The sequence below is a fragment of the Schistocerca cancellata genome, chromosome 10 (assembly GCF_023864275.1).
Source record: "Schistocerca cancellata isolate TAMUIC-IGC-003103 chromosome 10, iqSchCanc2.1, whole genome shotgun sequence".
Taxonomy (NCBI): Eukaryota; Metazoa; Arthropoda; class Insecta; order Orthoptera; family Acrididae; genus Schistocerca; species Schistocerca cancellata.
In genome coordinates this window covers 138,047,479-138,070,074 of record NC_064635.1, presented here as the reverse complement: position 1 = coordinate 138,070,074, position 22,596 = coordinate 138,047,479, and positions in this window count along the sequence as shown.

The window sequence follows — 22,596 nt, the reverse complement described above, 5'->3', positions numbered from 1 at the left end:
ACAAATACACAAGGGTACACAAAGACATAGAGGGATAACACAAAAGGAAAGGACAGGGTTTGTTTTCAGTGTAACATTTGGTACTGCAGTCCAACCCAAAACTTCAATCCATAGATCTTTCCTCTTATTTCAACATTTGTTTCCACCAAAAAAATCCTATCGAAGCATGCTTTCTGTATTTATATATTCACCTTTTTCTTACCTCATTATTTGTTTTCCATGATCTTACCTCATCATTTATTTCCAAGAAAATCCTACCTAAATCTGTTGTCCCTAAACCCTACTTTTTTGTTCATATCATCTTTCAAAATACTTTTTCTTCGGCCAAACCATTTTCTTATAGCTTCTCAATGCATTTCTTTCAATTCATCACGACTCGTTCTCTTATATAGCCCACCCCATCTTAAGCTAACCTAAATCTACTGAGCTGAGATGCTAAACTAAGGGACGAGGCAATGCAGCGGGACAAAACAATTAACACAAACAGCAAATGACAAAAAATGCAAAGTGGCAAAGCAAACAGCAGTAAATCTAAATTACCAGAGCAAATGCAACATTACAACTAATATGAGCCAATGTGCAGCAACAAGAAAAATAAATCAGTAGTAAAACTGGCTTAACAGATTAATACAAAGTGACATTCAGTAGCACTATGCCTGGCAAACAGCAGCAGCAAATCCTATAACTTATACCTAAACATGACAAAACTCAAGCAGAAAAAATATTACAGTAAAAATGGCCATGTTTAATACCTATGTCACAACTTAATACTAGAGTGATGCATCACGATAACTTACTCTACCAAAAAAATTACCAAGTAGTTGAAAAGAAAATTATGTATGCAGTTACTGTTATTAATCCCTTCTTATTGTTCTTTCCATTCCAAGTGCTCCTTTTTCAAAGAATGTGGATCATAAAATTGTTATTTAATAGATCTGTTGGCAGAAAGTGTTCACATTAGCAAATGCACTTAATTTTATTTTATAAAACCAATGCTGCAACATAGCTGGAAACCAGATATTAAACAAAATGAGCAATCTCTCAACTAGAAAGAGAATAAATGTAAAATGTTTCTCATCATTTCCTTAGGCATTTTAGTAAATATCATAAATTACGAGCTCCACAGTGTAATCATATGTTTTCAAGTTTGAGCGTGTCGTATTTGCGATGCTTTCTACAAAGAAATATCAATAGCGAGGATAGTGGCCTCCTTTTTTTTCTCCACCTGTACCTCTAAAAGGCACACACTAATGGCTTTTTTCCAGGCGACTGTCGCTCAGCTGGGTGCTTACATTGACCTACCTTCCTTACTGAAATATTTACGACATCAGTTTCCGCTACAGTGACAATTTGATACAAATAAAATTTCACAGGTCGAAATATTTGCGTTACAAATCTGTAGAAACAACATTCTATAAATATAACAGTGTCCAAAAAATTTTCGCCGGCATTGTGATACATTCACGCATTTACACACATTTCATAACTCTTAAGGTACGATTCTTGGTTTCCAACATTCTTTTCCACAAATCAGAGTCCCTAACCACTACTCATTATTCCTTACCTTATTATACATATTCATATTCGTCAACACTTCTTCAATATTTCATCATAATAAGTACGTAGCATAATCAAATTCCTCATATAGCATCAGCAATCATAAACATACCTCAACAGCAAAATAGACATTGTCATCGTAATAATAACATAATAAAAACTCAAATCTCAAAAACGTCGTGGCTTTCTGCAATAATTTCAAACCCTAAAAAATATTCTCTGCTCATTTCAATAGTGTCAGCTACCTCAAACGTACTTTAAAAATCAGTAATTGTTATGTTCCTGTTTTCGCGTTCCACGATTGTCAGTGTCAATTTCTAATTCTTGTAATAGTCCCTGAAAAGCTTCAGTGTCGTCTTTGCAACGTCCTGCTAAAATAATATGTCGCAAATGTTCAGGTAATTTGATTAAGCAAATGCGGATGAGTTCTGAGGGGCTATATGGGTTTGACAGGGACTGATTCTTGTGCAACATGTCTTCAAAATATTTCACAAGACTGGAAAATTCAGATTGTTCGAAATGTTTCATCATTATGACGCTATGTTTTACTCGGTCTTGTGTAGCTTGAGACCAATATGCTGAGAGGAAGGCATGATAAAATTCTCCTTCACTGTGGCAATCGTGAATGACCGATCGCATTCTTACAGCTGGTTCATTCTCTAAATAGTCACACATAAATTCTAATCTGTGCTCTAATGACCAGTTGGGAGGAAAACAATGATAGAATTGATGAAGTCACGCTTGTGGATGAATGTCGTTGCCGGAATTCTTAAATGTTTTGAATTTACGTGTAGTAATAAACAGCTTATAGTCAAAATCATCATGTCGGCGAGTCACAAATCGGTCATTCGTTTCGGCAGTTCCATCTCAAAATTCGGCGTACCTTGCCAATTTCTTTCATAATTTCCGAAGTACCCCATGTTATTATTTTGTGGCCGTTCCGTATTTCTATGTCCCTCTTTCCGTATTAGAGCGCGAGTGTCCTCTGGAGTACGCAATTCTTGTATTACCTGTGTCAGCTGATCTTGTACTTCCCGGATTTCTCTTTGGTGTTGCGTATTAATTTGATTCTGATTTTGTTTGAATTTCCTAATTTGTTCGCACTCTTCTGTGTCATTAAAGACTACCTGTTTTGTGTCATTCAGATTATCATCTACCTTCGTAGATAAATTATTTAGCTGATCTGAAATTTCGACTACTTTATCTGATAATGAACTAATTTCCTCCATGTGTCTTTATGAACCAATTTTCAGAGTATCTACTGTGTCCTTTAAGTTTTCCTGAGTTTTTGCAAGTTGCGTAACCGAATCGGTAGATGCAACTGGGTCAATTTTAGCTTGCAAGGTCTCATGATTTTCATGAACAATAGTTTGCAGTTCTTTTATGGCTGCTTCGTGATTCTGTAATGCATTTTCATGCCGCGAAAAAATAGGTTGGAAATGCTCACAAATTTGTGTTTTTACGTCATTACAGAACTTTTTGACATTTCGATTCGATTTTATGTAACTCAGTAGTTAAATCTTCACGTGTTTGTTCAAGTGTGGTGTCTAACTTTTGAAGGTTTTGTTCCATTGCGTCTAACTGTTGCTGTCTTTGTCTCTGGTGTTGTTCCATTGTGTCTAACTTTTGGAGATTTTGTTCCATTGTGTCTAACTTTTGAAGCTTTTGCTGTGTTTGTCTCTGATTTTGTTCCATTGTGTCTAACTTTTGAAGCTTTTGCTGTGTTTGTCTCTGATTTTGTTCCATTTGTTGCATTAATTGCAATAATAATGTATTAGTGTCTGGAATCTGTTTTGCATGGGGGCTTAATTTAATTTTTTGATTATGCAAATATTTTTTTACTGTCTGTCCGGTTACGCTGTCTTGTAAACGGATGGCCCTGACTAGTTTTAGTATGCAATCTGACTGCTTAGAGTAACAACAAAGAATGAAATGAAACTTCTGTTAACACAATTAATTAATTAAGTCCCCAGCAACTATAAAACCTACGAAACCAAAACACAAGTATAACTGTTCTGTGTGTGGAAGTGTGACTCAACATACACATCTGGCACGGTTCTTCTTCAATAACACAAGAAATTTTAAATACCATTTATACTGAAGTAATTAAAAGAAAATAGAAATACTATAATTACGCAAGAAAACCAGAATTACACTCTAATCCAAGAACACAAGCCAGATGGTTTGTTGACTGAACCTGTAATGACGCATTATTTAAGACATAGAAATAATAGAAAAAAAAACGAGTTTTGTTACCTTCATATATATTGACGAAATGCACTCTAATCATTACAATATCTCCATTAGAACAACATCTGCTGTCTCTCCCATCAAACAACTGCATAAAACATGGAACAGGCACTCACTACTACCACATCTCAACAACTCTGCACTCCGACTTTACGACAACCACTCTCCACTACATCTGAACAAGAACCGTCCACTACAATGTCTCGGCAAGAACTGCCCACCACGACTTCTCAAGAATCACTGCCAGTGGAGGCGGGGGAACAAAACTCTCTGGCGCGATCTCTGGTGCTGTGGCTCAGTGTAGCCACCTTTCATATGCCCTTCCTCCACAGCTAGAATTTGATGGTATTTTTGCCAGCATTGGTGGTGAAAATACCATCAAATTCGTCAAAAAAAATACAGACAAAAATAAAAGATAATATTAATACGTAAATATCATATAACTAGATAAATTTTTGGCTTTGCACTGACCTTTCAATAACCTAATATATAAAATACAGTAAGCAATACAAATTCTTTCATACATGTGACTTTACATAATAGTTTACACAAGTATTATGTGGTTAAACAGTTCAATCAATAGCGTCAGCAATGACGAATATGTGCAGGTAAGAGTCTCATAACATTTCACAAACAGTAATACACAAAAAATAAGTTTATACAAATATTCACATAAATGATTTCCATAGTTCAAGAAACAAGTGGTTGACAGTTCCAGCAGTAGCACCCAGCAATGGTCAACAGGTGCAAATACCAACAAGTGACATCATTTTAGTAGAAGCAGTTCCATCAGTGGCACCCAGCAATGTTGAGCAGGTGCAGACAGCAACAAGTAACATCATCAGTAGTAGCAGTTCCATCAGTGGCACCCAGCAATGTTGAACTGGTGCAGACACCAACAAGTGACATTATGTCAGTAGAAGCAGTTCCATCAGTGGCACCCAGTAATGTTGAACAGGTGCAGACAGCAACAAGTGACATTATTTCAGTAGAAGCAATCCATCAGTGGCACCCAGCATTGTTGAATAGGTGCAGACACCAACAAGCGACATCATCTCAGTAGAAGCAGTTCCATCAGTGGCACCCAGCAATGTTGAACAGGTGCAGACATCAACAAGCAACATTATTTCAATAGATGCAGTCCATCAGTGGCACACAGCAATGTTGAGCAGGTGCAGACACCAACAAGTGCCAACATTTCAGTAGATGCAGTCCATCAGTGGCACCCAGTAATGTTGAACCGGTGCAGACACCAACAAGTGACATCATTTCAGTAGAATCAGTTCCATCACTTGCACCCAGCAATGTTGAACAGGTGCTACAGCAACAAGTGACACCATTTCAGTAGAAGCAGTTCTATCAGTGGCACCCAGCAATGTTGAACAGGTGCAAACACCAACAAGTAACATTATTTCAATAGATTCAGTCCATCAGTGGCACCCAGTAATGTTGCACAGGTGCAGACAACAACAAGTGACATCATCTCAGTAGAAGCAGTCCATCAGTGGCACCCAGCAATGTTGAGCAGGTGCAGACAGCAACAAGTGACATCATCTCAGTAGAATCAGTTCCATCAGTTGCACCCAGCAATGTTGAACAGGTGCTACATCAACAGGTGACATCTTTTCAGTAGCAAGTGCAGACATCAACAGGTGACATCTTTTCAGTAGAAGCAGTCCATCAGTGGCACCCAGCAATGTTGAGCAGGTGCAGACACCAAGAAGTGACATAAGCAGTCCATCAGTGGCACCCAGCAATGTTGAGCAGGTGCTACAGCAACAAGTGACATCATTTCAGTAGAAGCAGTTCCATCAGTGGCACCCAGTAATGTTGAGCAAGTGCAGACATCAACAGGTGACATCTTTTCAGTAGAAGCAGTCCATCAGTTGCACCCAGCAATGTTGAGCAGGTGCAGACACCAAGAAGTGACATAAGCAGTCCATCAGTGGCACCCAGCAATGTTGAGCAGGTGCTACAGCAACAAGTGACATCATTTCAGTAGAAGCAGTTCCATCAGTGGCACCCAGTAATGTTGAGCAAGTGCAGACATCAACAGGTGACATTTTTTCAGTAGAAGCAGTCCATCAGTGGCACCCAGTAATGTTGAACAGGTGCAGACAGCAGTCCATAATATTCACTATCACTAATCACACTGTTAATCACAGTTCATCAGCAGAAATTAAACATTTCCAAGTGGCACCAATCATGTAGAAAAAGTGCAAGTAACAGTCCATAATATTCACTATCACTAATCACACAGTTCATCAGCAGAAATTAAACATTTCTAAGTGGCACCCATTATGTTTAACAAGTGCAGGTAACAGTCCATAATATTCACCATCACTAATCAGACAGTTCATCAGCAGAAATTAAACATTTCTAAGTGTCACACATCAATGTTGAACAGGTGCAGGTGTGAACAACAGTTTGAATGTACACACAATTGCTTTTACAAAATTATTCTCAATGCTCTTACACTAAACATACAAATTATAACAAACACACAAATGATGTCAGATAATTGTCATTTTAACTATTACAAATGCACAAATATCAGTAAACCTATAATATTTATGGGTGAAAGTGCAAGCCACTACAAACAAGTAAGATAATATTTAGGAGATAGGTAGGTACCAATTTGGGATTGGGAAAGGAAAACACACAAAACACACTCACTCATCTTTCGTCCACATTAGTGCTACTGTGTAATTGAATAGTGTTAACTGTGTAAATGCAATTCTGTCAAAATTTGATGTTCATCATGTGTATCAAGTAGTAGTGGCAGCAATGTATAACAGTCAATAATAGTTAGTCCACGTCATAGTCATCATGTCAAGACCAATGTTTGCCAAGCCAGATCAAATGTACGGTTGCTGAACAAGTGTCAGTGAGCCAAGATATGTAATTACTTCATCTCTCCAAAAAAAAAAAAAGGATATACTGCTTAGTGATTTAACAAAGTGTGTGTGTAGACAATCTTCTTTCTACTTGAGTGTTCTAGTCTGCCAACTTCATCTTCCTTGTTCCATATAAACCAACAAAAAAATATGCCCCTCACTCACTTTACCTGTTATCCACCAAAACTCCAATAATCATCAACTTCACACTATCTCAATACCTCAATAATACCTCTTCAATACGTCGATACATATAAACCTTATTACCAATATCATTTACCTTACCTCTTGTCCACCAAAACTCCAATAATCATCAACTTCACACAATCTCAATACCTCAATAAAACCTCTTCAATACGTCGATACATATAAACCTTATTACCAATATCATTTCACTTCCATAACAACTCTTTCCTCTAGTCAGTCTTCTCGAACAAGTACAGATAAAATCCTAGTGCAAACTTCAATTCATCATCCCATACAATCCGAGGACACAATGTCCACACACAACATCTGTGTAATCCATCTGACCCAAATCTTCTACTCATTATGAATTATAAGATACATTTTGGTTACCATGTCCATCATTAAATAAAAAAATGCATACATGACCTCTAACAGCCTTTAGTTTGAATAACTTTCAGTAAGTAAGAACGAGTACGAAGTGTTAATGATCGTAATATTTCACGGTGTGTACACCACTTCAAGAATCATGGCAGAAGCAAGCATGTGGAGTATTTTTTGTGTCAAGTGTCACTTACTATTTCAATTGCTCACGAAGAATGCAGTGTAATAACTGTCAATGGTCTAAACTTGGTGTTGGTATGTCATGTCGTTAGCTTCCTTCCTATTAGCATAAATTTATACAGCTTCCATAAAACCTCCAGCTCATGTGACTTCTATGAAGTTTCTTGTACTAATGTCGTTCGTAGCATTATAGCAGTTCATTTTCTTATCTTAAAAATGTAAGGCACTGAGCGTAAGCAAAACATGCAACAGCGAGTAAATATACCAGTAGAGAACAGAATGTTAACGAGTGGATGTAGCACAATCCCTATAACGAGGCTCTGCCAAGCGAACAATCTATAATTAATACCATAGTGTGACCTAAGCTCCATGTTTGTACACCGTATATCAGCATTTCTATATACCAAATTAAAGAGTAGTTATGACAACAAACAGAAATGTATAAATATGCAATCCATACCCAAAGCAGCAAATATGTATCTTACATAATAAACAGGTCATTAGCATCATATCAGCATAAGCAAATAAATGTTCATATGTAATCTTAATAAGTAAACATGAAGGCGCAAGCAGATAAATCACAAAGTGTAACCTACATACATAACCACTTCAGCACAATTAATCAAGTGACAATTATAATTTAAATAAATAAGCACAGCAGGCACATAATAAAAAAATATGACATCAGTGAAAAAGCAGTGCAGCCAAGCGATGCATAATATACACAAGTAACAACCCTGTTCATTAATCAATCATTGTCAAATCAGTTAACGTACGCAAGCACGTCGCTTCACAAGTAAATTCATAGAACATGAAATTTAGCACAAAGTATGAATCACGTAATCGGGAGCAGCAAATTACGTCTAAAGTACGTACCTAAGTGGAAATATGTTACCTGCAAAATAAACTCAATTAATAGTTACCTTTTTGGTTTATTACTTTTTTTTGTTACCTTAATATATATTGACGAAATGCACTCTAATCATTACAATATCTCCATTAGAACAACATGTGCTGTCTCTCCCATCAAACAACTGCATAAAACATGGAACAGGCACTCACTACTACCACATCTCAACAACTCTGCACTCCGACTTTACGACAACCACTCTCCACTACATCAGAACAAGAACTGTCCACTACAACGTCTCGGCAAGAACTGCCCACCACGACTTCTCGAGAATCACTGCCAGTGGAGGCGGCGGAACAAAACTCTCTGGCGCGATCTCTGGCGCTGTGGCTCAGTGTAGCCACCTTTCAGTTTCTCTATGCATTTTTGGCAGTGCATTTTCACCGGCAACATTCACATTTTGACAAGGAGAATATGTGTCTTGGCTCATTTGAGAAAACGGTGAGGACCCAAAACCTGAGTCTACAGTATTTGCAATATTGTGTTCTGCCATTTCGGATTCCTGAGGCGAGCTGTTCCCGACCGATAGATCAATAATGCTTCCGTGTTCACCATTTGTTTCACTGTCTCCGCCATTATTTGCCGCCCGCTCCATTTCACTATGCACAATTACCAAATTACTACTTCGAATGTCTGTTAATTCATTACACAGTGGTGCTGATAAGCTACGCTCGTCGTCACTATTATTTCTCAGCTTACTTTGGAGCCTAGTGTTACGTTTTTCACACGCCATTATTGTCACAATATTTCACACGATAACACAGAAAAGCACAATTTGAAGAGCAAAAATAAGAGAACACATTAACATAGCACTGAAAATAATATCTAGTTAATTGCAAGCGCAGCTGCGAAATACTTGGTGCAAATCTACATGCAGGCCACAACTGTTTTACTGTAAAACAATGAAAGGCTGCAACTACAAAGGAGATTCTCTCTACAATTACGCACTAGCAATAAACAAAAGCTACACTAATTACACAAACTACAATAAAAAACCAGAAGATTCCAGTGAGGTATCCTCGGCTAAGGGTCGACATATGAAACGTCCACTTAGAAAAATTATACATGACTGAGCTTAAACTGACACACAATATTTTTAGCGCAACGCAATCTGACTTTCAATAACCCCGACAAGAATGGCCCTGACTAACATTAACCTATACATTCCACAAATCACTTACCTCACCAAAATCTTCGTTACTCGAACTGCTGCAATACAGCGAGCGCCACTACTGCCAGCTAAATAAAAGATTCAAACTACGGAAGGCACTAACTACTGATAGGCATAGTTAGCAAATGAAAGATTTTGATAGAGAACAAACAATGTATTTACCTTAATAGTGTTCAAAAGTCATAATATATATAGCAGTTCATGACATCCATTCTTACAAATGTACTCCTTCTGATGGACACACGTCCAGCTCATTCACTCTCAAAACTCCGCCATCTCACTCCCCCACATCCACCACTGCTGGCGGCTCACCTCCAACTGCGCAACGCTACGCGCTGTTAACAGCCAACTGCCCAACACTACAATAGCCAAAAACAATGCAAACCAGCCACAGACTGCACGCAGCACAGTCAGTGATTTTCATACAGAGCGCTACGTGGCGTTACCAATAAAAAAACCTATACAGCCTACTTACAAACTGAGCTGTCAATTTTAAATTATTCTTCTAGTTTCTGAAGTTGGTACCACGTAGGTAATGGAAAGAGAGAAATGACTGTAGAATGCAAACACGTACAATCCTAAGACCACAAGGTCCTGCACTTAAACACGCTATAATGTTAAAGCCATATTAGTCATGTGGAGGGCAATGCTTTTAATAGCCTAATGCGGGGCACATACGTCCAACATCTGACATAAATTCACCCTGCAAGTTTCCTATCCCACTCACTACGGTGACAAACTTTAAGATCATTAAACTACTTTCTTCTACAACAAAGAAAAACATCGATTCTCTGTGATACATGCACAATGTATTTTCCGGTCGTGTATAGCGTCCAGTGCTCACATCTGATTGCGGTTCAGTAATTATTCTAAGCTCGCATCAGTCCTACAGAATGATCGCGAGCAATGGACAATGCATCTTATGAGGAAACAGACAAATACTTAGCAGCGGTGTCTGACGTGTGAAATTACTATCTCCATAAACAGGACAACTACACTAACTCCATAAACAGGACAACTGTTAATCAAATGTATACACACAGGGCTCACATTACCGCGGAAACCTCTGTCAGTGACTTAGAAAAGGATTACATCATCTACTTCGTAACCATCAATCCTGGTGTTAAGTTTCTCGCTGTTTTCATTGCTTTCTTCTTTCTTCAATTTATTCTCAATCCATATTCTGTACTCGCTAGACTGTTCATTTCGTTTAGCAGTTCATGTAATTCTTCTTCACTTTCATTCAGGATAGCAATGTCATCAGCGAATCAACTCATCTGTATCCTTTCACCCTGAAATTTAATTCCACTCTTGAGCTTTTATTTTATTTCCATCATTGCTCCTTCGATGTACAGATTGAACAGTAGGGGCGAAAGACTACATCCCTGTCCTGCACCCTTTTTAATACGAGCCTGTCGTTCTTGGTCGTCCACTCTTATTATTCCCTCTTGGATCTTGTACGTATTGTATGTTACACATCTCTCCCTACAGCTTACCCCTATTTTTCTCTGAATTTCGAACATCTTGCACCATTTTACATTGTCGAATGCTTTTTTCAGGTTGACAAATGCTATGAACGTGTCTTGATTTTTCTTTAGTCTTGCTTCCATTATCAACCGCAACGTCAGAACTGGTTCTCTGATGCCTTTACCATACCTAATGTCAAACTGGACTTCATCTAAGACATCTTCAATTTTCTTTTCCATTTTTCTGTATATTATTCTTGTCAGCAAATTGGATGCAGGAGCTGTTAAGCTGACTGTGCGATAATTATCGCACTTGTCAGCTCTTGCAGTCTTCGGAATTGTGTGGATGATATTTTTCCGAAAGTCAGGTTTTATTTCGCCAGGCTCATAAATTCTACACAGTAACGCAAATGGTCATTTTGTTGACACATCTCCCAATGATTTGAGATATTCTGATAGAATATTATATATCCCTTCAGCTTTATTTGATCTTAAGTCCTCCAAATCTCTTCTAAATCGACTCCTGTGTCTTCTTCTATTATGTCAGATACATCTTACTCCTCTTAGAGGCCTTCAATGTATTCTTTCCACGTATCTGCGGTCTCCTCTGCATTTACCAGTGGAATTCCCATTGCACTCTTAGTGTTAACACTATTGCTTCTAATTTCATGAGAGGTTGTGTTGACTTTCTTATATGCTGAGTCAGTCCTTCCGACAATCATTTCTGTTTCGATTTTTCATGCAGCCATTACGTCTTAGCTACCCTGTACTTCCTATTTACAACATTCCTCAGCGACTTGTATTTCTGTATTCCTGAATCTTTTGAACATTTTTGTACTTCCTTCTTTCATCGATCAACTGAAGTATTTCTTCTGTTACGCAGGATTTCTTCGCAGTTACCATCTTTGTGCCTTCTGTGATTACCCTTTTTAGAGATGTCCATTTCTCTTCAATTCTACTGAGCTATTCCTTATTACTGCATCTATAGCCTTAGTGAACTTCATGCGTATCTCGTCATTCCCAGTCCTTAGTACTGCCGTATCCCATTTCTTTCGTACTGATTCTTCCTTACTAATCTCTTAAACTTCAGCCTACTCTTCATCACTACTGCATTGTGATCTCAGTCTGTATATGTTCCTGGGAACTCCTAAGAATCCAGTAACTGATTTCGGAATCTCTGTCTGACCATGATGTAATCTAACTGAAATCTTCCGGTCTTTTCCAAGTATACCTCTTCCTCTTGTGATTCTTGAACAGAGTATTCGCTATTATTAGCTGAAATTTATTACAAAACTCAGTTAGTCGTCTCGTCTCTCATTCCTTGTCTCAAGCCCATATTTTCCAGTGGCCTTTTCTTCTACTCATTCCCCTACAAATGCATTCCAGCCCTCCATGACTATTAGATTTTCATTTCCATTTAAGTACTGTGTTACTTTTTCGATATCCTTATATACTTTCTCTATCTCTTCACCTACAGCTTGCATCGTCGGCATATATAGCAGAACTCTCGTTGTCGATGTTGGTTTGTTGTCGATTCTGACAGGGGCAACCCTAACTCAGGACTGTTCACAGTAACACACTGTCTGCCCTCCTTTCTATTCATAACGAATCCATTACACAATTTTCTGTGGTTGGTGATATTAGGCTATACTCATCTGACCAGAAGGCTTTGTCTTCTTTCCATTTCACTTCACAGACGCCTACTGTATCTAGATTGAGCCTTTGCATTTCCGTTTTCAGATTTCCTAGCTTCCCTACCACGTTAGAGTTTCTGACATTCGACGCCCCGACTCGTTGAACGTAATCCTTTAGTTGATTACTGAATCTTTTTCTCATGGTCATCTCCCCCTCGGCAGTCGCGTCCCGGAGATACGAACTGGGGACTATTCCGGAATGGAGAGATCAAGTACAGGCCACATATCCTGTGCATACACGATGTATATCTTTAATGCAGTGGTTCCCATTGCCTTCTGCATACTGGCACCGTTGATTATCGCTGATTCTTGCGCCCTTAAGGACAGTTTTCCTCCTCAGTGACAAGAGAGTGCCCTGAACCTCTGTCCGCCCCTCCTCCCTCTTTGACAAGGCCTTTGGCGGAATGAGGCTGACTTCTTACGTCGTAAGTCTTCGGCAGCGAATTAATCAAACTCTAAGCGGTGGCGGGTTTCGAACCTAGGAGCTGGACGTCTTGGTTATTAATCAAAGACGCTACCACAATACTCCCCAAAGCACACAGATAAACTTTCCTGTCTCTCCAGTATAAGAAGCCTAAGTGTCCCAAAAACACAGCTCACTCGTTCTGGTGGACACTGTGCGTCTAATTTTTTCGAGCAGTTGCTTAATTGTTTGTTTTTGTAATAGTTGTAACCATCCTTCCAGAATCTCCGCGAAACTGTTTCTGCAGTTAGCTGACTTACCACTTGCTCAATCTAAAACTTGGGACTCAGAACCTACGTAACAGGCCATCCACTAATGAATGATAGTGTCATACCCACCGGTGAGTTTTTATCGTAGTGAGAAAACAAAAAGAAAAAAACCGTCCTACTTCTCTTAGTGCTGTCTTGGCGGGCCACCAGCGATTATTCACTGAGATGACGAAAGTCATGGGATCGTGTACACATCTAGAGCTGGCATGCAGTCTTGCGTACACAAGGTATGGCTGCAAGTGCACTGTACGGTGTGGGAGGAAGCTGCCTCCGCCGTCCCCGCAATGCAGTCGGCATTCGCCCTTAAGCGCCAACTAACCACCAACTGCTTCTTATGCGTCTCACACACAGTTATACAGTATATAAGAAATCAGATCAGAATGTGAAAAGCACAGATTTTGTACTGCCACTGCAATCACTGTCATACCCTTCCTGTAAATTCCAAACGCGATTATCGACTCTGATTGTCATTAAAACACTAATTCGTCCCATCGTCTCACATACACAAATGAGATGTGGCGAGGCGGAATGACTAAGCATCTATCAGAATAAAAGCTTACGTCATCCTGTCGCCTCCCATCCGTGACAAATCAGGGGATTGAACAGGTCAGTCAACTACCCGTACATAAGTGTGAGGTCTTACGTTGAACTGTTGAAATATGCCATTTTTGATTTTGGCCATGGTTTGTCCGTCTTTCCAGATGCAGATGAGCCTTCAGCAATTTGCAAATCAGTGCTGTTCTCAAATCTAATGCTTTCCCACTTCACGATTCCAGGAGTTGGAGAGATATGTGTCTCAATAATCACTATCTTCTATGACTTTTCAGTGATTCTTGTATGGACGGACACCTTAGGACCGATTTCAGGGTCATTCAGAGTCATGAGCAGAAGCTATACTCATGGCTGACCATTGCAGAATGCCGCACGACGACCCATCTGACTCTGTCACTACATCATACGGTCTCTGCTGTCTGTTGTAGGATGTCAGCAGTATCGCTGCCCGGTGTCCCCATCTCAGGTGGTTACCGTTATTGCCTCTAGATCCTGTGGTTTCGAGTTCGATTCTCTTCCAGATTGGGCGTTTCCGGCGCGAGGGACTGGGTGTCTGTGCTGATCTCATTATTTCATCTCATCATCATCGACGCGCAGTTCACCGAAGTGGCGTCGAATAGCAGCAGTCGGCCAAACTACCCCATATGGAGAGCAGCCCGGCCAATAACGCCATACGACCATACTTCATAACTGAAATAACAAACTGTTAATGTACTTTATTGAATGCTTAGACTACAATCTTTTTCCTAAACATTTAAAGCGGGATAACTAGTGCCGGTTGCTGTTTACAGCCATCTTCAGATCTGTAAACAAATAGAGGAGAAGTAGCCTAAGAAAATTTTGTCCAGTAAAGTGGGATACAAAATGATATATAAAATCTGAACAAAACATATAAGGAGAGATAACTCCAGTAGTAAAAGGGAACATGTAACTGCTCTCCTTAACACTATTGCATACGAAATATGTTACTACTTCTACGATGACACATCGTCCAAACCGTAAAATGTGGCGAGTAAGCAGTAAAAATTATCATCATTAGCTGCAATCATGCAGTGACCTGTATTCGTTTAGTGGGCCAACAAGACAATGACATAATCATCAGTGAGCTACATTGTAATCCTGCCAAAAGAATTTAACACAAAAATTTTTTAAAGAGGTTTTCCCTGCATCTAACTAAATTTGAAACTGTAAAAATAACGAGAGGATAAAGTTAAAAACTGTAGGTCTGGGAAGTTATATAACTGACTGGTAACACGCAGTAAATAAGGGATGGTTACTACATAACTGTTAATAATTCAAATGAAGAAAAATTCCAGCTAAGTCAAATTATTTTTAAAAACTATAGTGCATCAAGTGACTCAAGTTAAAATTATAATACGGTGAAGCTGCCTTATACAGTTAACTGGAAACATGCCATATACACTGAAGAGCCAAGGAAACTGGTACACCTGCCTAATATCGTGTAGGGCCACCGCGAGCACGCAGAAGTGCCACTACGCGACGTGGCATGGACTCAACTATTGTTTAAAGTAGTGGTGAAGGGAACTGATACCATGAATGGTCAGTAATGTTCATATCTTGGGAGTTTGGTGGCGAGCGGAAGCGTTTAAACTGAGTTAGTGTCGGGTGTGGCGTTGTCCTACTGGAATTACCCAAGTCCGTCGGAATACACAATGGACTTCAAAGAATGCAGATGGTCAGACAGATGCTTACGTATGTGTCACCTGTCAGAGTCGTATCTAGAAGTATCAGGGTTCCCTCCTAACTGCGCACGACCCACACCATTACAGAGCCTCTACCGACTTGAACAGTCCCCTGCCGACATGCAGGGTACATGGATTGATGAAGTTGTCTCCATACCTGTACATGTCCATCCGCTCGATACGATTTGAAACAAGACTCATCCGACCAGGCAGTATTTTCCAATCATCAACAGGCCAATATCAGGGTTGAGAGGCCCGGGCGTAGCGTAAAACTTGTGTCGTGCAGTCATCAAGGGTACACGAGTGGGCTTTGGGCTCCGGAAGCCCATATCGATGACGTTTCGTTGAATGATTCGCGCGCTCACACTTGTTGATGGCCCCGCACTGAAAACTGAAGCAAATTTGCGCAAGGGCTTCACTCCTCTCACGTTGAACGATTTTCTTCAGTCGTCGTTGGTCCCGTTCTTGGAGGATCTTTTTCCGGCCATAGCGATGTCGGAGATTTGACTTACCGGATTCCATATATTCATGGTACACTCATGAAATTGTCGTACGGCAAAATCCCCTCTTCATCGCTATCTCGGAGATGCTGTGTCCCATCGCTCGTGCGCCGACTATAACACCACGTTCAAACTCACTTAAATCTTGATAACCTGCCATTGTAGCAACAGTAATAGTTGTTGTCTTATGTAGACTTTGTCGACCGCAGCACCGTATTGTGTCTGTTTACATATCTCTATATTTGAATACGCATGGCCGTACCAGTTACTTTGGCGCTTCATTGTACATAGGCCATCCAGTCTAGTAGAATATACTCCAGTCCAGGAGAAAGAACACGTTGTAAATTACAGCATTTTAGCTGCAGGGTGGAGGCGGAGTTAAAATTACGCAGTTTACGTCGGGAACATGCGCAGCAAATTTTCGTGCATGGAATTAATTCTCCGTCGGTTGGTAAGAGGGACCTATTTTACTGTTTTATGAATTGGGCTCTAAAGGCTGGGAATATTTATAACGGCTATTAGGATGGCTACGGCGGATTGAGCCTTATAAACGGATATAAGAATATAAAATTGTCGGGACTAGGCAAGCGAAGAAAATCTTGTTACGTTGCAAGATTTTTCGCTCGCGTTTAATGTCGTATGGTGCATTATCTGGAGACGGATCTCGCAATGAAATTTATTTGCAAAAAAGTTTATTTGCAATTTTATTGGTATGCGTTGTACGTAGAAAGGAGCTTGCGTCGTGTTACAAAAAGGGCAGCTCTGCTTCTACATCTGTATCTACAGGTTGTGCAGCGAAGGAGTCCCTGGTTTCAAAATTAAGCTTCTTTAAAAGTAAGAGCAATAGTGAGCAATAATATACACTTCTGGCATTTAAAATTGCTACACCAAGAAGAAATGCAGTCGATAAACGGATATTCATTGGACAAATATATTATACTAGAACTGACATGTTATTACATTTTCACGCAATTTGGGTGCATAGATCCTGAGAAATCAGTACCCAGAACAACCACCTCTGGCGTAATAACGGCCTTGATACGCCTGGGCATTGAGTCAAACAGAGCTTGGATGGCGTGTACAGGTACAGCTGCCCAAGCACCTTCAACACGATACCACAGTTCATCAAGAGTAGTGACTGGCGTATTGTGACGAGCCAGTTGCTCGGTCACCATTGACCAGATGTTTTCATTTGGTGAGAGATCTGGAGAATGTGCTGGCCAGGGTAGCAGTCGAACATTTTCTGTATCCACAAAGGCCTGTACAGTACCTGCAACATGCCGTAGTGCATTATCCTGCTGAAATGTAGGGTTTCGCGTGGATCGAATGAAGGGTAGAATCACGGGTCGTAACACATCTGAAATGTAACGTCCACTGTTCAAAGTGCCGTCTATGCGAAAAAGAGGTGACAGAGACGTGTAACCAATGGCACCCCATACCATCACGCCGGGTGATACGCCAGTATGGCGATGACGAATACACGCTTCCAATGTGCGTTCACCGCGATGTCGACAAACACGGATGCGACCATCATGATGCTGTAAACGGAACCTGGATTCACCCGAAAAAATGACGTTTTGCCATTCGTGCACCCAGGTTCGTCGTTGAGTACACCATCGCAGACGCTCCTGTCTGTGATGCAGCGTCAAGGGTAACCGCAGCCATGGTCTCCGAGCTGATAGTCCATGCTGCTGCAAACGTCGTCGAACTGTTCGTGCAGATGGTTGTTGTCTTGCAAACGTCCCCATCTGTTGACTCAAGGATCCAGACGTGGCTGCACGATCCGTTACAGCCATGCGGATAAGATGCCTGTCATCTCGACTGCTAGTGATACGAGGCCGTTGGGATCCAGCACGGCGTTCCGTATTACCCTCCTGAACCCACCGATTCCATATTCTGCTAACAGTCATTGGATCTCGACGAACGCGAGCAGCAATGTCGCGATACGATACCGTTATCAAAGTCGGAAACGTGATGGTACGCATTTCTCCTCCTTACACGTGGCATCACAACAACGTTTCACCGGGCAACGCCGGTCAACTACTGTTTGTGTATGAGAAATCGGTTGGAAACTTTCCTTATGTCAGCACGTTGTAGGTGTTGCCACCGGCGCCATCCTTGTGTCAATGCTCTGAAATGCTAATCATTTGCATTTCACATCTTCTTCTTTCTGTCGGTTAAATTTCGCGTCCGTAACACGTCGTCTTCGTGGTGTAGCAATTTTAATGGCCTGTAGTGTACATTTTTATTGTGGAAGCTGTAAGAATTTTATACAGAAGTTATAAAGAAGCATCGAAATAGTTCGAACAGCTGTACACTGCACAACTCGTACAGTATCAGCCTGCATAATTGAATTCGTCCTCTGCAGAAACTCTTTGCAATCGCTTCACTGACTTCTAAATGTCCACCACTTGCAGCATGCAGGTGGTGGAAACGAACAGAGTAACTTGCCATCAAATTTTGCAGTATCTCGACAGATTGGATTCAGAAGCCGCGCAGATCGCTCACTCAAACTCTTCCAGAGTGGTGGGATGGCGCCGGTAGAGACACGCAGTGTCTTTCAGTGTGCTCAGAAAACGTAGTTTTCAAGGAGTCACATCGGGCGAAAATGCTCTCCATCCCTGTGCAATAATCCAGAGCAATGACTCTATTCCCAAAGTGTTCATCAAGAAAGGGAAACGCCTGTTCTGTGCGATGGTGTGGGCCGAGCTTGCTTAAACCACTCGGTACCGGGTCGATCCTCCGAACCTAGCTGTGTGGCGACAATTCGTTCCAAAAATGTAAGGTAACGTTCTGTAGCGATCGTTTCTCGAGTGAAAAAATGGCCAACAATGCGTCTACTGCATACCGCAGCATTTGGGAGAATACAGTTGTTTCGCAGAATCCTAAAATCGCAGTTCTGTTTATCCACGACTCTGTTCAGGTGGAAGTGTGCTTCATATGTGAACGAGATACAGCGTACATAAAATCCTCCATTATGAATCATTCTGAGAATCTTGTTCCCAAAGTGAGCCCTCACAGCTCGTACAAGGTGCGGCCTGAAGGCTTTTGATTTTGAAAGGAAAAGTGTGCAGGCTCTTTCCCAATTTTTTCTGCGTGTTAGAAAGCTTAAAGCCAGTCTCTGCTGCAGTTCTTTGGACGGATTTCCTTCTAATTTGCTGAAGAATTCCAGAAATCGTGGCGACATTTTCAGGAGTAACTCCAAACTGCCTTGGGCCAATCCACGCCCCTAAACCGTCTGTCACGTCGCCCTGTTCTTTGGAATCTGGTGAAGAACTTGCATATGGTCTTCGCTCTGGATCCTTTTGAAACACTAAATTGTGTTTGTGCAAACAGCACCAGATAAACACGTTGTTCTGTGGAATACTCGATTTCAACTCTCCGTCTTGTATACTGATCCCCTTTCACGTTCCAACAGTGGAACTGATTACTCCGAGCTGCGGCGCACTGTTTACAGCAACCACGTATTGCGATTACAGCGCCATCTTTTAGCACTTTTCAGATTATTTCTTAACTTCTGTGTAAAATTTTTACAGTTTTCATAATAAACGTACCGTTTGTTTCACTCGCCTACCGACCTTTGTTTCCGAGATATTTAATTTTGAAGTCAGGGAGTCCTGCATTTTATGGGAAGTGCATGAAAACTGATTACTTTAATGCGCCTGTGCTCGTTCTAACTAGAATAATCTTGTATTCTCGGTCTTCATGGGAGCCGTAGTGCGGAGTATATTCCTAGGTTCCTCATTTAATACCAGTTCTTAAAACTTTGGCGTCATTCTTCAAGTGACTACTAGTTTAAACTGATCCGTGAAGCTATCCGGCCAGTCACGACAACCTGTCATTACGAGGGCTATCCACAAAGTACATTACGTTTTGGAATTAAAAATAAATAAAGTATTGTAATTTTTTTATTATATACAGATGAAAGCCACACTTAAATACTACTTTTCTGCATAGCTGCCATTTAAATTAAGGTACTTATGGTAGCGATGGACGAGCTTGGAAATTCCTTCGTCGTAAAATTCGGCCGCCTGCGCCCTCAACCACGTGGTTACCTCTTTTGGGACAGAAAAGGTGTGTTTTTTGTGGATTTCCTGGAAAGAGGCACTACAATAAACTCTCAAAGGTATTGCCAAACTCTGCACAACCTCAGAAGAGAAATACGAAACAAGCGCAGGGGAAAGTTGGGCTCAAATATGTTACTGATTCACGACAACGCCCGGGCCCACACAGCAAATGCCACTAGTGAAGTTCTCGAATCTTTTAAGTGGAGTTGTTTCCTCATCCGCCGTACAGTCCCGACCTGGCACCGAGCGACTTCCACTTATTCCCAGTAATGAAGAAGTGTTTGGCTATGCAGCGTTTTGATGACGACGCACTGCTTTAAGTAGAGGTAACCACGTGGTTGAAGGCGCAGGCGGCCGAATTTTACGACGAAGGAATTTCCAAGCTCGTCCATCGCTACGATAAGTGCCTTAATTTAAATGGCAACTATGTAGAAAAGTAGTATTTAAGTGTGGCTTTCATCTGTATATAATAAAAAAAATTTCCAATATTTTATTTATTTTTAATTCCAAAACGTAATGTACTTTGTGGATAGCCCTCGTATTTGTCCTGCCCTTCTGTGTGTGTTCTCCTCAGCGTGTACCTCAGATTTTACGAGGACTATTCGCAAAGTGAGGAACGATCGGTCGCGAAGTGGAAACCACTGTGAAAATCCGACGAGGCTTTTCACAGACTTTTTAGGCAGTGTCTCTAGTATGCTCGTCAATCACATCAAGACGCTCTTTTCAGTTGTGAGGGCACTGTGCCTAGAACAACAATGTCTCCCGCCAAGTAGTAGGGCATGCTGAGAGGCTTCGCCTTAATGAATGCAGCCCACCTAACACAACTGCCACGCACTTCCTTCAGCCGCACTCTGCAGGGGCAGTGTAGACGATCCTGGAGCCTTTTCGATGGGAAGAGTTCGATCACCCACAACACAGCCCTAATTGGCTCGTCCTGAGTATCAACTCTGTTCACCTGAAACGCTGGATACGAAGACAACACTTGGGCGCAGGCTACACGCTATAGACCAGAGTAGAGAATTATCGGAAAGCACAGGTGACTACCTTCTATGACGACGATGTTGGAAATTTGGTATAACGCTCCGAAAAATATCTAAGTCGGAGCGGCGACTATGTAGTACCTGGAAGGTGTAGCTAAATGTGCAAGAAAAACAGTTTTGATATTCACTTTGGTTTCCATTTCGCTACCGATCGTTCCCTATTTTCCGAACAACCCTCGTATATTGGGGGACATAATAAGAGTGAAATACTGAATTCAGAAACTCTATGGAAAAGTGTCCGAGATGCCTGAGAATGGGCACCTTAATTCAAATAAAATATTTGCAATACGAAAGAATCGGTATCCATGCGACAGCATGCATACCTAATATATTCCAAAGGGCTGCGCATATAAACTGGGTTTTCCGGTGTTCATACCTGGGCTTCTATTATTGATAAAGTTGTAGGGCCAAGTGTACTGGATAACTCTTGGCCTAGGGACCTGACGTACACCCAACAGAAGGATCCTACAGTGCAGGGATAAATTACGGATATTACACTCTCCCTTCCTTTTAGGCAAATTAAGGAAATCGGTTCGATGTATTTGCATTTCTTGTGGTCTACGGGGGACCTGATGGGACTAACGGAGGCACAATTAGTTCATTGGTGGTTCCTCGGAAAACCCCACAAAAATGTTTTTTACTGTATTTTCGCCGTCACCAGCGGTCCAAATCCCAACTAAGGATTCCAAGGCGGCTATGCTGAGGAAATGAAATTTTTGCTATACATTTCTAAGTTCCCAATCTCGAACGACCTTGAAAATTTTGTTAATATCTTTATCCGTTTCCATGATGCAGAAGTTCAAATTTACCCTAGGCCTACTTCTGAAATCCGGTATGAGGCGAAATCTAAATAATAAATAAACGCAGAAAATTGCGCAAATTTTAACTATATATTCTCTACGCCTTTAGCTGGAAGAGTCAACTCACCGTTTTCAGAAATCTTTATGTGTTATCGGGAAACGCTCGAAAAACCTCTTTTTTGGGTTCCAGTACCCACCCATGGATTCCGAGACGGCTATGCTGAGCGGATGGATGTAATTTTTACCACGTATTTCTTAGATCCTGACATCGAGTAAGCTTGTAAATTTTCTTCATATCTTTATCCGTTTCTGAGATGCAGACGTTCAAAGCTACCATACATGCGCACGTAAAATACGCACGTAAAATCCGGTGTGAGGCGAAAACGTAGTTTATAAAGTGACATAGGACGGGTAAATATGCTGTACGGTGTGTCTGTTATCATCTAGGAGCCCCATGTTGGAGTACTGAAGCACACGAAAAATTTGTCTGCTCGTAAAATCCGGTCTGAA